This window comes from Gadus morhua, chromosome 4 (genome assembly GCF_902167405.1).
Source record: "Gadus morhua chromosome 4, gadMor3.0, whole genome shotgun sequence".
In the NCBI taxonomy this organism is placed as follows: domain Eukaryota; kingdom Metazoa; phylum Chordata; class Actinopteri; order Gadiformes; family Gadidae; genus Gadus; species Gadus morhua.
The window spans coordinates 19,852,776-19,870,518 of record NC_044051.1 but is presented as its reverse complement, the minus strand read 5'-3'; positions in this window follow the sequence as shown (position 1 = coordinate 19,870,518).

The following is a 17,743-nucleotide window of genomic DNA, read 5'->3' as shown; positions in this document are numbered from 1 at the left end:
AATCGTAGAAATTGTAGCATACGCCGCATGCTGTCGTTTGGGTTCCCTCGTGTCCTGAGCACTGTGACAGACTCCTGAGGTGTTACATAATTGCAATACAGACACACTCATTTAGCCTGCTGTTATGCTAGGCAATTAGTTATTTAGCAAACTAGCTCCACATGGCCTGAGTTAGCGCTCTGATAGAACAGGCTTCCAGATGTAGGCCTACCATCTGGCACAGCCCTGCTCTATTTATACCACTCTTTGCCAGATAGATGTGCGACAGTGCGGTTATGAAGCATTACTGAGATTACAACTGGTGTCTCTGTATTTGCTGTCAACCTTGTTTTGCGATGAGATTTAACTTGGTTTTTCCATTACTTACTGGCACTATGCAAAGTGTTGTGTCTGGAGGCAATTATCTCTGTCTATATATAATTATATTTTGATATCAAAAGATGTCAATGAAGTTGTGTCTGGATTTCCACTTTTACGGGAATAATCAAATTTGGAATTAATGGAACAAGAGAAAAGTAACCGAAAGTAAGACATAGGGTGGATGTCTTCAGTGAAAGATCGCTGGTTCCAGTGCGGTCTTCTATTGCGAAGAAGTAGGAAAAATATTTCCATAAACTGAAAAAAATAGATGCCACATGAGGATTGTTTAACGATGACAGCGGATAGAGTTAGTGGTTTATTCATTGAATATTTTGTGTATGCGAGTGTTCCATAATATATAATCTTCACTGGCTTCCAGAAGAAGTGGCTCATTAAGGAAGTAGGCCTCGGTTGCAGAGTAAAGGTTAGCAGAGTTATGTGTAATTCCCCTGCTTTGAAACAACACTGAACCGACCATGAATCTTTAGCCCAGGTTAGGAAGACGTTGGGGGAACACACACACATACACACGCACACACATAGACACACACACACACACACACACAAACATACAGACACACACACACACACACACACACACACACACACACGCGCACGAGCGCACAGATGCACAAACACACAAACACACACACACAGACATACACACACGCATACACACAGAAAAAGACGCACACACACACAGACACACACACAAACACACATACAGAGACACACACAGCCAAAGACACACAAACACACACACACACACACACTAACACACACACACACACAAACACACACAAACACACACACGCACACACAAACACACACACATACAGACACACACACACACGCACACACACACACACACACACACACACACACACACACACACACACACACACACACACACACACACAATAAACCCTCTTATCATTCCCCTTAGGAAACACCTTGCCGCTGCTCCTTGTCTTTTGTTTAACCTAAACCAACTGTTCTCTTTGGTCAGTGTTCATCAAAGCCACCCCAGTGCTTGTATTGTACACCTGCCACTGGAGTGGAGATAAACAGCATCAGGCAGAGGTACACACTCTGACACTGGCTTCTAATACGATTGCTGTGTGATTCCTTGGGCCTCATTCATCAGAATCACTGAAGCTATTGTCCACTAGATGCACGTAAAGGGACAGAGCTGTAATGAATAGAACACTAATAACAAAGTGTGTGTGTGTGTGTGTGTGTCTGTGTGTGTGTGTGTGTGTGAGTGCATTAGTGTTTGTGTGTGCATACCTGTGTGTGTGTGCGTGTGTGTGTGTGTGTGTGTGTGTGTGTGTGTGTGTGTGTGTGTGTGTGTGTGTGTGTGTGTGTGTGTGTGTGTGAGTTGGTAAGGTAATTGTCTAATTTTTCTCAGACTGTGACACATCGCGACAAATTTGTGTACACAAACTATGTGTCCTTCTCTAAGTAGCATAAATTGACAAATACTTCGAGGTTAATGAATGTGCTCACCGTCCCCATGGGTTCACCAGGATTCAGTTTCCTGTGGTCTAGATCGGCCCCATGCTCCTTATCTCTGATGGAATTTGAATTTGGATTAGATTCAGTTCATAGAGTTATGGCAGAAGCCAGCCTGCATAATGTAATCTCATAATCTCCACCATGAAGATGAGCAGCCTATGTAGGCTTATAGTGTCCATACTGTGTAAGATGTTTGGTAGTTCTGCATTTCAGTTTCCTTTTACAGTCTACTCTCTTTCAACTGAAAAAAACTTTTTGTGAAAACTGACGAATATCTATCTTCTGTTTTGTTTGGTTATCTCCAGGAGAGGCAGTATGACTCCTGCAAGGTCCGACTCCTGAGACGCACCATAAGTGTCCCCGTGGAAACACAATTCCCAGAGTTCCACAGCCAGCTGTCCACAGAAAGCGGTGAGTCATCAAAGCACCTGCTGCTGCGGCGGACATGTTTGTTGTTTTTATTTGCCTACTATCTGCTGGGAAACGAGGAATTTAAAGGGAAAGTTGTATCAGAGTAAAGTGAAATTGGGAGTGTGTCAATAATATTATAATATAAAGTGAGAGATGATTTGATGCTATATCGTTTACGTTTGGATATTTTTGGGCTAGGAAATGGTTAGACTGACGTATCATTATTGTTAAAATTAGGTATAATGTTAGAAAAATGTTTTTTGTTTTGAGAATTGGCACCGGATCTCATTTTGTGTGCTGTAGGGAGGAAATTTCGTTTGGGTCATTTTCTGTCAGCACAAGTCTGCAATATGTTGTTCCCTCCTCAACCAATAGATGGAGTACTTGTCTTTGCTCAATTATACATTACCTCTGTGGTATCTCGTTTTTGATCAAATGTAATCAGACGCAATTAAATCAAATGCTGCCAAGCCATGCCATATCACAGTATATTCATGTTATTGTTAGTAATGGTGCTATATTGGTTGTATTTTTTCTGTAGGAAATGGGAACTAGATCTATAATCCATTGATAACATCAATGGAAAACATCTCAGGAGAGCCCTTTTCACACAGAATTGTAAAGATATTTCAGGTGGTTATTCGACCACCTGAAATATGCATTCACAATAGTTCCTTTCAGGTAGGGACTTAGACAATTGATCCATGCTTAGAAACGCTAAAGATTAGGTAAAGGTTTTGTTTGGCTTTGGAAGTGGCAGAAAACCTGGCAGCGAGCAAAGCATTCTGGGAATAATCAGCGGAGCATTCTATTACTACCCTTCACCCAGCCATCAATAGGATGAGCGCTCACTTGTGGAAGAAACACTAGCTACGATGACCACTGGCCCCTCCTCTCACTCAATCCACGCGCTGTTCTGTAGATGGTTGTGTAACATCCTCCGAGTTAGTTTATTTTAGTGGCTCCTTAGCCCCCATGTAAGAATACCTGACTTCCTGCCTGATAGCCTGGGCTTCCTGTTCAGATGGGACTCTGTGTTTCTGGATCAACATTCCTTCCTCTTGGAAAGGATGGCTGGGGTGCATTTAAGTGGCATGTGATTCAAGTCACGTCATGAATGCATTCCAAATTAACGAGTGTGAAAGACTCGCACAGCGGGTCGACATGTTTCCTTTGCTCTTTAAAATTTATAAAAATGTGCATACAATTAGACGCTAAATATAAGGTTGGATTATTAGGCAGACGGCGGAGCTCTCCGTCTGGGCGGAGGTGCGCTCTCTTAGGGGAAAACTCAGACAGCCCGCTGATTATTGAGTAATTATGGGGCCTTTTTACTACTGTTCCAGAGATACTCCCCAACTTCCCCACGGCAACAGAATTGCATTCAGAAACCTATCCCCTCTCCTAAAGATTGTATATCTCAACAACTAATTACAATCAGCACTAAAACATTTAAACAATATAATGAGGACAGTTGTGGTCAGCTGTGACCAATAAGACCATTCAAGCAGAAAACGTTAACTAATGTTTAACTCTGCGCCAGCTGATTCATAGACATACCTGTTGTACGTAAGTGTATGGAAAGTGGTTTGATGATGCTACCTGGGTGCTAACCTTCATAGCACAAGGCAACAATCCTGTGTCCTTGGTTGTCAAATTATGGCCGGAGCACCATTACTTATGGTAACCGTATAGTGGCTCTGTTCAGTGTCTATAGCACACACAAACACCCAGAACAATAATGTGCGATCAGTGTGAGAGATACCAAGTTCGAGATTTATGATGTTCTCTGAATGTGTTTTATAGTTCTTTACCTAACCGGTGGGGCCAAGCACATGGGGATCATTTAAATATGGCTGCTTCTCTTCAGGGAGAGGGCTGTGCTCTGCCAGCCTGTTTCCCCGAATATATTCTGTGTCCATATAGAAATCTGTCATCATTGCCTGAGGCCTCTGTGCTTAACACACATTTAACAGATATCACAGTCAGGCACTAACTTGTTCTGCTGGGTGCACTCTTATAAAATGAGCAGACACAAATATGTTCTTACAACTCAAGGCTGAGTCACACATAACGTATAATGAATCGGTTTCTCACATGAAAAACTGAACGGTGTACATAAGAGTATATAGACCAACAATAATATATTCTACAGCATTTCCCATCGCTCCCGCGTCTTCCTGTCCTCAGGCGTCCTCGGGGGATCAAAACGATGTGTGTCTTGGGACACACAATGACGGCCTAATAAAATCTAGACGCAAATCCCAGAGCTTCCCTCCCTCTCTCCCTCTTCTTGTTCTTCTTCTCCTCTCTCGCCCTTGAAGAACAGAGTGAGAGAGAGAGGGTGAGAGAGAGAGAGAGAGAGAGAGAGAGAGAGAGAGAGAGAGAGAGAGAGAGAGAGAGAGAGAGAGAGAGAGAGAGAGAGAGAGAAAGGGAGGGAGAGAGGAGGGGGGGGTCTGTCACTGTCTCTGCCGTTCTTTTGAACTTCGAGATACTTTGGGTACAAAGAGCAGCACGCCGTCTCTCTTTCATCACACAGCCTCAGCCTAACTGTGCCGGAAAGGAATGTGCTGTGTTGAGTCGAGGTCTCCATCTTTGTTGGTGTGCGCTGTTGTCGCTGCATGTTGTTGTTGTTGTAGTTTTTGGTACTGTTGTCATTTTGTTGCTAGAGTTGATGTTGTTTTTGTAGTTGTTACCGATGTTTTGCTCGTTTGTTTGTTGTTGTTTTTGTGTAAACGATCAAATAGATAATAATTTGAAGCAAGAGGCGCCGTCGATCCTGAAGTCTTCAGAAGAAGATTAACCTATCAATTATTCCATGTTCTTGCAATCTCTCTCCCCATCTAAAAAGTTAATGACGATGGCTATTTAAAAGCCGTATAAGTTTTGTCCTTTTGATTTGGCAGATTTTCCTATAATTATATTATAGTCAGAGCTCTTTGAAGAAGAGCCAATTGGTTCAAAATAACTTTGAGGATGTTGAGATGGACTCCACTGAGTCTCAAAAGTCCTGTAGTCTCGTCTACAGGACTCACACAGCGGAACTTTATTCTAATCTCTACACACAAACCGATAGGAAAACATACTCAAATTTTACGGAAGATTGGAAAATACAAACACTGCTTTTTCCCCCTCTTCCTCCTCCTCCTCCTCCAATCTTGTTCTTAAGCCACTGGTTGTGGTAAATGTGCTTCTCTCTCCTCCCTCCCCAAGCACTGTTTACTCTCTCTCTCTCTTTCTCTCTTTTGCTCTCTCTCTCCCCATCCTCTAGCATTCTCTCTCTCTCTCATTCTCTCATTCTCACTCTCTCGCTTTCTTGGCTCACTCTCTCTTGCTCTATCACTCTCTCGCCCACTTGAATATCTCTCTCTCTCTCTCTCTCTTTTTCACCCTTTCTTTCTCCCACTCTGTCTGACTCTCTCACCTACCCTCGCTGATTCTGTGTGTCTCCCACTCTCTCACCCTTCCAGTGTCTGCAGAGGGCACAGACAGACAAGAGAGAGAGAGAGAGAGAGAGAGAGAGAGCGAGAGAGTAAAGCGGGACAGTTTTTTCTGAGTCTGGCATGCAGGAGGGGCGAGTCTCCACACACGGCCAGCGAGTCTTCACAAGGGACTTAACGGAATGAGACAGAGAAGAAGTTTGGCCAAAAGTAGCGTTTAGCCTGACGAATCAGAGGCAGCAGAGAGAGGTATTCCGCTCAAGGGTATGTGCGTGGGCCGGCACTGGTTTAAGGACAACAAAGATTGAATATGGAGCCTTTCTCAGACGTCAGCCATCCCGACCTTGGTAAGTACAGTGTAAACGCATGGGTGTCGATGTGGAGGTTTGGAATAGACATGGCACGTACTATATAGATTGCATTTAAGTCTGAGGGATAAGGACATTATTGTGCGTCATATTAAAAGCCTGAGGACTTTGATGAGAGCGGGACCTCTGTTATCTGATGAATGAGACTGTGGTCTATTCTGTTCTCTTTTTGCTGAGGAGGAGTTGAAAAGCAAGGATCATCACAGCATTCCATTGATGTTTTATTTAACTTTTATTTTGAAACTTTCCCGCTGTTGAGTTCAAAGTTCCAGGCTTTCTGCTGAGAGTTCTACCTTGCAGAGCAGCAGAAGAGTGATACAAATGAGTGAAATCTATCTCTTTTGGGTGATTTAATGCTGTGTTTTGGCTGTGGGTTGTTTTGAGGCAAGCAGCTTGGATAAGGGAGGAAGCTTTCCTCTCCTCTCCTCTTCCCTCTTCCCTCTCTCTACTCTTTGAACAGAATAATTAACAGCGATGCGTTTGAGAGCCGTGGGTGTTGTGCTCCTCTTCAAAAGCGATACGTTAATTTGACGGCTATCCGAATCCCTCTCCATCGTCTTCGCTGGGTTTTTGTGTGTGTGTGTGTGTGTGTGTGTGTGTGTGTGTGTGTGTGTGTGTGTGTGTGTGTGTGTGTGTGTGTGTGTGTGTGTGTGTGTGCGTGCGTGCGTGCGTGCGTGCGTGCGTGCGTGCGTGCGTGTGTGTGCGCGCGTGCGTGTGTATGTGTTTGAGTCTGAGTGTAAGAGTGAGTGTGTGTGTGCGTGCGTGCAATTGTGTGTGTGTGTGGGTGTGAGCAGTAGTAGGAGTACATGGTAGAAAAAGAGAGGGAGAGAGAGAGAGAGAGAGAGAGAGAGAGAGAGAGCGAGAGACAGAGCAACACCACAGCAATATCCCTGGAATAGCAGGCGTTGAAAGAGAGAATGAGGAGGGATCGAACAGCAGCTGAAATAATGATGTGCAAACCAACATCTCCTGCAGGATCCGGACCAAGCATAAGAAACAAGTTAAAGTCGCCAGGCGTCTGTGTGCGTTCGCTCTTCTCCTTCCTCCCTCGTTTAGTTCCCGCTCTTCTTGACAGTTTCTCCCAGGCGTCTCCCACCCACTCACCCGTCCAGCCGCCACTTGTTAACAGACACAATGGACTGCGTTATTGACCAGACTTGGAGCTGGATGTGTGCTGGGGTCCGGCGTGTGCTGTACTACGACGTGCTTCTCCTCATGAATGGGGAATGTGTCCCCGGCAGGATGATCCGATGGAGAAGATATGTTCACCAGTGGTGCTAAAAGACCGACTGAGCTGTTAATGCGCTGGGCTGCAGGCCACGGAAATAGTGAAATTACAAACCAGGGGACAGAAGTAGCCCAGAGTCATCCATCCATCCTACATTCTAACACAGGGGGGAGAGGGTCCCAAACAAGGAGTTATGTCCAAATCCTTTCACCACATGTTGAGGCATTACTCCAACATTTGTATGAAGAGTGATACAATGGGTTATAATAACAGTATGTGCATCTGTTCATCTGTGCATTGGAAAAAATAATGCTCATACTGTAGTGTAACTGTATTTCAATGCACTGGGATTTGTTTTTCTAGAAATTCTAGTGATGGAAGTTGATAAGCAGTCACAGTAAAAGAATGTAATGCTCATGGTCGCTGGCAAAGGTCATGTCACCTTAGTTGGAAATTACTAGTTTGGTCTGGATGCACTTTGACTTCCAATCACCTCACATCCCCACGCCATTGAAGAAGAAATGCATTTGTTAGTGTGTGTGTGTGTGTGTGTGTGTGTGTGTGTGTGTGTGTGTGTGCGTGCGTGCGTGCGTGCGTGCGTGCGTGCGTGCGTGCGTGCGTGCGTGCGTGCGTGCGTGCGTGCGTGCGTGCGTGCGTGCGTGCGTGCGTGCGTGCGTGCGTGCGTGCGTGCGTGTGTTTGTGTGTGCACGCGTGCATGCGTCTGTGTGTATGTCTGTGTGTCTATTTGAGTCTGTGTGTGGCATACTATTCAAGATAAATACACAGTGAACATTTTTTGTCATGCTCTTTCCATCTCTGATTTGTTGGAACGCTGGTGTGTGATTAAGTGTGCGATGAAACTGTGTTTCTTGTGTTTCTTTCCCTCTGTCAGAGGCAGAGCACACAAAGTTTGAACACAAATGGAATGTTTCAGCTGGAGTATTGGTTGCTGAATCAGCAGGAACAGAGAGGCAGGACAGAGTTGTGGATGATTGGAAATGGCGTTTCGTCAGGATAGAAACAGTCCCAGTGGATTTGTGCTTATCAAAATACTGTGCTGGAAACGCTCTGTAAATACATTGAGTAGCCCATATTTACTGTCTACGATTATTGCAAATCCATTTTTGTTGAAACTGTTTTTAAAGTCAACATTACTACAAAATGTCGAACAGAACCAATAGACTACAACAACTACGAGAACAATAAATAATATTTTCTCTGTTTTTTGATACCATACTAATACTGGGGCATGCTAGTCAATAAATAATCAATAAAGACTTAAATAAATACATTTTTGTGTGTCTGCGCATTAGTGTGTAATGTGTCAATCCTTAAGTGTGTGCTTCTGTTTTTGCATCACTTGGTCTTATTGTCTCTTTGTGGCCCTACCTGTGGCCCTCTCTCTGTGATCACCCCTGACTCCTGCTCCGGGACTGAGTCTGTAGAAGGGGAACCTGAGAAGTTCAGAGCTGTGCTGTCACGTTAAACACAATAATGAGTGGTGGAGGATAACTATCTCCCTCACCCTTCTCTTGCCTTCTCTGCCTGACTCATTCAGAGACCACCCCCGTCTTGGCACTGGGCTCTAACTTGACTATCTCTCTGTCTGTTGATTTGGGAGATTTGTTTGTTGGATATATACACCCATGTTGGTCAGCTTATCACCTCATTGGAATGGTTTGAAGTGAAAGCCGAGAGATTTTGGTGATTGTTTCTGTTAATTTTCCACGTCAGCTGTAAAATTAACAGCAAATGTGTAATTAATTGGATTTTCTAATAAATGTGAAATGCAATAAATACTGTGTACCCGACGATACAAACATAGGCGTTAATCTGCAGTCTAGACCGTGCCACCCCTGATTTCCTGCAAATGAGAAATTAATTACGCTTAGTTTACACTCTCTCAGCGAGGCCTATCTTGTTATCATGTTCTCTCTGAGTGGCGCGTCAGGAGATAAACTGTAGCCGTGACAGAACGGATTGGGTGCGCTGTGATGGCGGTCACATCTCAGCTCCCAGACATTCAACAGAGAATCAGAGAGAAGGCCAGAGCGAAAGAACGAGATCCCAACGCATTCACAACGCCATCCCTGACCAGTATTTCTGGCATCCAAACAGGATGGCTCAATTTGTTTGGGCCAAATTCCTTCCCTAAGCATGACACACTTGAAGCATCTGGATTCATCTGACCCAGTTTTGGCCATCTCTACTATGGCCTTGGTTTAAAATACATGCCACAGCTATCAGGGAATGCATAAATAATATTTAATTTTTTCAATTGACACATTGATGTTATGTAAAATATGGATTTCCTACATTATAGAACAGCCCCATGTGATTTGCGTGCGCAAACACACACACACACGCACACGCACACACATAATGAGAGCTTCAACAGAAGGTGCTATTCAATGCAGTCTATTCCCAGGACGAGACTCATTTCTCACAACTTAGGTTTGACCAATTAAAGACGGAACTGGATCATTTTAACGTTGCGTTAGCCATTGTTGTCATAGAAATGCTATTTAACATTACAGCATTACAGCACCAACCCCCCCAGCTGGGATGGGACCCCAGAGAAGTGAACCAACAATGACCCCTTTTGGCCCCCCATTTGTCAGAAAGACCCCCTACTGAGAGGACTACTGTCTGTCAACAAACTCGGGGGTACGGAAAGACTTGAAAGGAAAGAGGAAGACAAGATTCCAGGGGAACGATCAAGTGCAGAACACTCTGTAGAACTGCGTCCTTCCTGTGTGTTAGAATGTGGAATTTATTGAGGTTAGTTTGTATTGACTGTACGGTTTGTTGGTCCTCTTTTGGTGGGGTAAGCTGTTTTATTTGTTGTTGTTTAGCTTTGTGTGTGTGTGTGTGTGTGTGTGTGTGTGTGTGTGTGTGTGTGTGTGTGTGTGTGTGTGTGTGTGTGTGTGTGTGTGTGTGTGTGTGTGCGCGCGCATGTGTGTGGGTGTGTGTGTCTGTGTCTCTGTGTGTGTGTGTATTTCTGTGGGTGTGGGTGTGTGTGTGACGACGGGGGGAGGGGGAAGTGAGCCTATTGACGACTTATCCTTTTCCTGTGAGATAGTAATCAAGGTGTCATGCAGGAGCCACAAAGCAAGCTGATTCCAATCAGCAGTTTGTTTACCCTCTCTCCTTTTGTCTTGCTTGTTGACCGCTGAGGCGGATCCAAAATGTCCCCCCCTGGGACGGTGTTCTGTACAGCTGCAGTGTCATCATCTGGGACTGTATCTGTCTGCCGTTCCAAACTGCTTTTAAGACCATGACCTCTCCCCGCACTGCTAATGATGGGGATGCTCGCCTTAAATAGATATCTACATGCCACTTATAAGTCATTATATGCTTATTCAATCAATATTCAGTCTTTTTAAGATATCGACTCAATTTGTCGGTCTGGCTATCTATGCTAAATGGTAGACACGCTAACAGCAGGCTCAAACAATGTTTTTTTTTGTGTTTTGTTCGTGGCCAATAAAGCGTGAATTGTGCTGTGAACTGCTGGGCTCAGAGATAGCAGGTCGAGTTGGTCCTGATTGGGTTTCCCTGTCAGCAGCACCGAGCCTGGATCCAAGATATCAAACACCAGGGCCTTTGTCTCCAAACAGGGCAGCTGCTCACATTCCGGCATGCCCCATTTACAACTTTATTTATAAAAAGCGTAAATACACACATGGCTGTTCAAAAATATGCTCAGGGTGAAGAAATACTTCACCAAAATAACCTTGGTGAATCGGTTTATTTCTTACATCAATGTTCAGATGTTGAATTCACCATGATGTGAGTAATGTATTGATGAAGTCATTCCTCAAATGTGTAATATCTAATATCTAAAATGTGTATAGAAAGGCTACACAAATAGGACAGAATATCCCCAAAGAAGCGTGAAGTTGTTGTACATGCATTCCCCTTGTGGAAAGATTCAGGGATTCTTGCATCTCAGCGTTAAGTAGAGCAGGAAATCAGGGCAGGTAATTACAGCGTAGGCAGTGGGTCATTCTGCACGCTGTTTATTGTCTGGTGTGTGTGTGTCTGTGTGCACGCGTGTGTGCGGTGAATATAATAAATACCTTTCTGTATCCCACTATCTGTATACACCAAGGTGCCCTTCTATTATGTATCATTATCTTTGTCCTACTATGTCGATTTCAGAAGCCTCAGTCTGTAGGTAGGCCTTATCTACACAACACTCTTGCACGACAACCTGTTAAAGATACAAATCCTTGCTAGGCCAGTTAGGATATTTAACGGTTAAAGAATGTCACTATGGCAACCGTACAGAGAGTAAACTCAAGGTTTCAGCTTTCCAACAGCAAGGACTGGATTGTCTACCTATCTCTTTTTAAACATATTTTGACTTGGATAAAGGTTGGACCAAAGGTTGGAATCCTAGACTGTTCAAAATGCAGTCGTAGCGTCTGTGACGTCAGCACTTGGTTTTCACCGAGCGTCGTGAATGTAGATTTAACGCTAGTGGCTTCGCTTTGCAGCAAGCAGCAGAAACACTCCCTATGTGGCGCGTTGAGGACAGGGATTGATTGCCGTCTCTCAATAGTCTGTTGCCAATATTCAGGACGGACACATGATTTATTTATGCACACACTCACACACACACACACACACACACACACACACACACACACACACACACACACACACACACACACACAAACACACACACACACACACACACACACACACACACACACACACACACACACAGACACTCTGCTGAGTCATCTTTCTCCACAGTGGGCCCGGGCCCTGGCTGCCTGGCGTTGCTGTGTGGGGTTCAGGTCTACCCTCCATACAGGAATAGACTCGACCGACTTGTTTTCATCCTGGCATGGGCGTTCTCCAACCAAACCCTACCCCCCCCCCCCCCTCCCCCCGCTACTGCTGCTCCTCCACCCTTGCTGCTGTGTTTATTTGTCCGACCACACCTCCTTTAAAGGTCCCCCCCTCCACCATTCCCTATACTTTAGCAGATATATCTGCTGGCGGGAGCGTCTTGCCTTGGGAACACCAGGTTCTTCTGCCCGTGGCCGTCGCCCCGAAAAGCCGGTGCTAAGTGATTGGCCCGCATGACATGACGTTGGGTTGCGTTTTCTCCACAAGTTGATTGTGTTTCAGCTTTTCACCGCTGGACGGCTGATTCAGTGTGAATGGGCTGGGCGGTGTCTTTAAGCAAAAGGCCTGAGTACACCTTATCTCCTCATTGAGATTTATCTGAAGTGAGCGTTGACATGTGAGCGTTGGGTGAAAACTAAAGGGCTTGCAGGAAGACTAGGTAGTGAATCGTAAATACACAAAGTATGGAGTAGGAGGTGGGGTGTGTGTATGTGTGTCAGTGTGTGTGTGTGTGTGTGCGTGTGTGTGTGTGTGTGTGTGTGTGCGTGTGCGTGTGCGTGTGCGTGTGTGTGTCTATGTAAGTGACAGAAGGGTAGCCCGGAGGAAGAGAGGGATGGTAATAAAAGAGGAAGAGGAGGAGGTGTGTCAGAGGCTCCTTTGGGAGCTTTTGACCCTGGAGGAGCTTCTTTGTGTCCCTGTGTAACCCTATAGGTCGCATACCCTCTCCCCCCTTCTTCCCCCCTCTCCCCCTCTCTCCCCCAGCCCCATGGCCTCCTGTCGTCATTCTTCTTCTCCCTCCCTCCCTCTCCTCTCCCCTTTCTCCCTCCCTCTCCCCTCCCTCCCTCTCTTCCTCCCTCCCACCCTCCCTCTCCCCTTCCATCCTTCCTCCCTCCCTTCCTCCCTTGAATACCTCCTTTCCTTTGTACCCTCCCTCCCTCCATCCCTCTCCCCTTCCTTCCATCGTTACTCCCTCCCTCCCTCCCTCCATCCATCTCTCCTTCCTCCCTCCCCCTTCCTTCCTTACTTGCATCCTTCCTCCCTCCCTCTCTTCCTCCCTTGATTAACTCCTTTCCTTCCCTCCCTCCCTCCCTCCCTCCCTCCATCCATCGGTCCCATCCAGAGGAAGAGCTCCTCACACAATGAGTAGGATTGTTAATGGACAGAACAGACCATATACTGAATATATCTATGCTGAAGCAGCATAGCTTATATAACTGGATGCATGTCCTTTACCCTATGCACAATGGGAGGGGAACCATCGCTCCTAATTCATGTTCTCTTCAATCACTTTGATACATTGACTGCCCTAAACTTCTGTGAGAGAAGCGAAACGCTGCCAAAAGGTTTATCATTCATGTTCCAACATAACATTTAATACCCGTTTCGCTGGAAAGGCAACGGATGTTACAATTCCTGGGGGAAAATAAGTGTTAGGAAAGTTTGGAGTTTTGATTAGACTGGACAGGATGAGAGAGAGAGAGAGAGAGAGAGAGAGAGAGAGAGAGAGAGAGAGAGAGAGAGAGAGAGAGAGAGAGAGAGAGAGAGAGAGAGAGAGAGAGAGAGAGAGAGAGAGGGGGAGAGGGAGAGGGAGAGGGAGGGAGAAAGAAATAGAGAGAAAGAAAGAGACTGACATAGAGAGAGAGACTGACATAGAGAGTGAGACAGAAAGAGAGAGATAATAAGATCGAGAGAGAGAGAGAGAGAGAGAGAGAGAGAGAGAGAGAGAGAGAGAGAGAGAGAGAGAGAGAGAGAGAGAGAGAGAGAGAGGGGGAGAGAGAGAGAGAGAGAGAGAGAGAGAGAGAGAGAGAGAGAGAGAGAGAGAGGGGGAGATGGGGCAGGGGGGGATGAGGTAGTAAGTCCGTTTGTGCCTGGGAGCATTTGAAGGGGAGGGGGGTTGGAGGTAGTAGTCTGTCCCTCTCCTGTGGACAAATGTCTTTCTACAGAATCAGAAACAGGAGAGCGTTGATCATGAGGGAGGTATGTGAAACTCTCCCACAGCCCATCCTCGACCAGTCCCCAGAAGACAGAACAACTCTCTTGCTCTACTTCCTGTTTTGATGAGGTTGGGAATCATAGAAAATGGAATCTAGCTTCCCCTCTTGTCTTAGCCTCCTCTATAGGCCTAAGAAAGATAACATGTATAGAAAACATGACCCTCTTCAGAGACTCCATTTTGTTTGTTGTGGTTGAATCATCCACCCGATCAGTGGGACTTTAATTATATCCGGTAAAATCTGTGTCTTCCAGAAAAAGTTGAATTAGTTATATTCAAAAAGATATTTCTTGCGGTAATGTTGTTCATGGGGCTATTTAAGATTCGGGCCCACAACTTGGGGCAGAACGGTCCAGCTAATGCTTTAAAGCTGGAGAGTAGCAGTAAGCCCTGGCCAGGCCCCGCGGTTTCTCGGTAAACCGCAACAACGTCCCTGATTGGTCGACTGTGCAACAGGAATTCAACTCAACGAGATCTAAGTCCCGCCTCCTCTCAGCCTGGGGCATTGGAGCACAACGGTATTCCTGCGCACGTGCGTGTGTGTTTTTGGGCGTGTGTATCTGCTCACGCATCCACCAACACACAGAAAAAAACACAGACTCACTAACAAACAAACAAACACACACTCACACACACACACACACACACACACACACACACACACACACACACACACACACACACACACACACACACACACACACACACACACAGACACACACTCAGACACACCGGCTCTCTTCCACTATATCCAGTGGAGAGAAGAGCGGAGAAGTTGCAGGCATGTGTGGTTGGAGAGCTGTGGACGGTGGAGTCCAGCCCAGAGAGACGGAGCTGCTGCCCTGTGTCAGAGTGTGTGCCTTCTCCCTCCCCGAGCCCCCGAGAACAAGGGAGGAGAAGGGGGAGGAGAGGGGGGAGAGGTGGAGGGGGAGTAGGAGGAGGGTGGATAGGAGGGACCTTCAACCCCGGCTCAGGCAGAGTGGTCTAACACCCCCCCCCCCCCCCCCCCAACATCCCCCCTCCTCTTGCAGGACCCTGCTCACACACACCTCGACACACAGCCCTCACACTCACACACGCACACACACACACACACACACACGCCGGCGTGCACACATGGAGCTTACGCTCACATACTTTCTCAGTGGGCTGCAGCTACTGCGCTGAATGAGCAGAACAGAGAGAGAGAGACAGAGAGGGGGAGAGCGAGTGGGAGGCTGACGGGAGGACAACTTTGTGAGAGTTTTTGGTCAGGTTTGGTGATTGTGTTTCAACATGGATTAAGGATGGCATTCCTCCTGTTGCTCCTGCCACACCGGGACCTTAACTGAGGTATGTACCTACCAGCGCTTAGGCTTTTGCTCTTTTCTCTTTTGCCAAATATTCTAGGACACGAAACGGTGAGCGAGCGGTATGGCTGGTAGAACCAATCTGAGTGAGAGGCTGTTTTGTTTTTTCACTGGGAATGCTTTCTTAGTCGAATGGTGGTGGTGGGAGGGAGGGAGAGGGTGAGAGTGAGAGAAGGAGGTGTGGAAGGAATCAGTTCACGTGCCGCAGAGAACCAGACTGCGTGTTGTCGTCTGTCAGAAAGACAAAGAAAGAGGGAGGCCGAGAGAATAGGAAGAGAGTTTCAAACAGTATTTGCATCAAATAGAAAACAATGAGGGAAGCCAGATACTATTATACAGAGTACTCCGGCAACAAAGATTTGGTAACTTGTGATGTATAACTCCCATAGTCGGCAGCAACACAGAAAAAGAGAGAGAGAGAGAGAGAGAGAGAGAGAGAGAGAGAGAGAGAGAGAGAGAGAGAGAGAGAGAGACAGACAGACAGACAGACAGACAGACAGACAGACAGACAGACAGACAGACAGACAGACAGACAGACAGACAGACAGACAGACAGGGACTGAAACATTTTAATCTCGGTGAAAACCTAGTCCTCAAACTAAGTTTTACCTAACCATGTCTCCCTGCTACTCAATGTTGTTGAAGTCACATGATGTAGCTGTGAATAAGCCTATGCAAATTCAGTGCTGCACATTAAAGCTTTACGGTTGAATTGTCATGCAGAGTAAAGTGTACGGCAACATCACACTTCATCACTTACAATCAACACACTTGTACATTCAGGCTCTTGGGTCTAGGGTCGTGCCACGCAGCACAGTTGCTTTCACAAGCTCAACAAAGTCTTCCGTGCTCCACACACCAGACAACGCCAATGTAACCTAACCAACACGGCAGAGTATAGGTTCCTGGGGCTGTAGGGCCCTGTGTGGCGGGGCGTGGGGACCGCCAGGGTATGCATTGTTGTCCTATTATTAGAGCGAGCGGCCCAGCCAGCAGCTGTTGGGAAGGAAGTCGGCTCAGATCGGCCGTAGAGGAGGGATTACTCCTAACGCCGGCCAGGAATTATAAAGCGTCTGCTGGAAGGGCCCTTCCCCAGGTGGGGCTGGTGGTGGGGGTGGGGTTGCTGGTGGTGGGGGTGGTGGTGGTGGTGGTGGGGGTGGCGGTGTTGCTGGTGGTGGTGATGGCGGTGGGGGGTGGTGGTGGTGGTGGTGGTGGTGCTGCTGCTGCTGCTGCTGCTGCTGGTGCTGCTGGTGCTGCTGGTGGGGGTGTTGCTTGGGGTGGTGGTGGTGGTGGTGCAGGTGGGGGTGCTGGTGCTGTTACTGGGGCTGGGGGTGGCGGTGGTGCTGCTGCTGGTAGAGGTTGGGGGAACACAGGAGTTGCTTAGGAGGAATGTCCGCCTGCATTTGTAACATAGGAAGATGGATGGACGGACAGATGGCGTGAGAGACATTTGTTGCACGTTTGGGTCTGGACTCAATCTGATGAAGCAGTACGATGCTGTTTAGTAATTGAGATTAAAATGGCAAGAATGCAACTTGCTTTTCAAACGTGGAATCAATGAAAGCATCTTGCATTTGTATTTAGGGCAATAGCAGGAAGGCAATAGCTGCATTAGCATTTGGTTATCGTTAGCCAAGTGACCGCTAATGCTGCTAATCCCATACAGGCCTGTTCCCTCAGGTAGCCTTGATCCGTGATCATTTGGCAAGACTGGCTATTCATAGAAGCTTGCTTGGACACAAGCTAGCTACTATAAGCCGGTATCCAACCAAGAGCACAGTAGCCTGTTGGAAACAAGACCTTAATGTGAGTTATGGGCACCAGTTTGAAGTGAACACCAGTTTTGTTCTCGGAATGAGTATGAGAATTAAATCAATGGCATCCGTGATTTTAAAGGAATCCTCGTCAGCCAGTCAATGTGTGAGATTATATTACGAGAGATAGCCACCTACAGATTAGCTCTTTTGATAAATAGCTGGAATATATAGCTGGGATTCTGGACGGTTAAACATATGAACGATTTTTTCTAGGGATGGCTGTGTAGCTGCTCTTTCTCCACAGTGCTGTTGTCTGTTCACTCTACAATAGTAAAAGTAGCCATACTTGACAGTATTCACTAAACATAATCAAAGTAGACATTCTGAAATGTACCACAATAAAAGTAGATTGAATGAACTCTAGTTTCTAGTGCCTTGTTACGTTACCTTTCTACT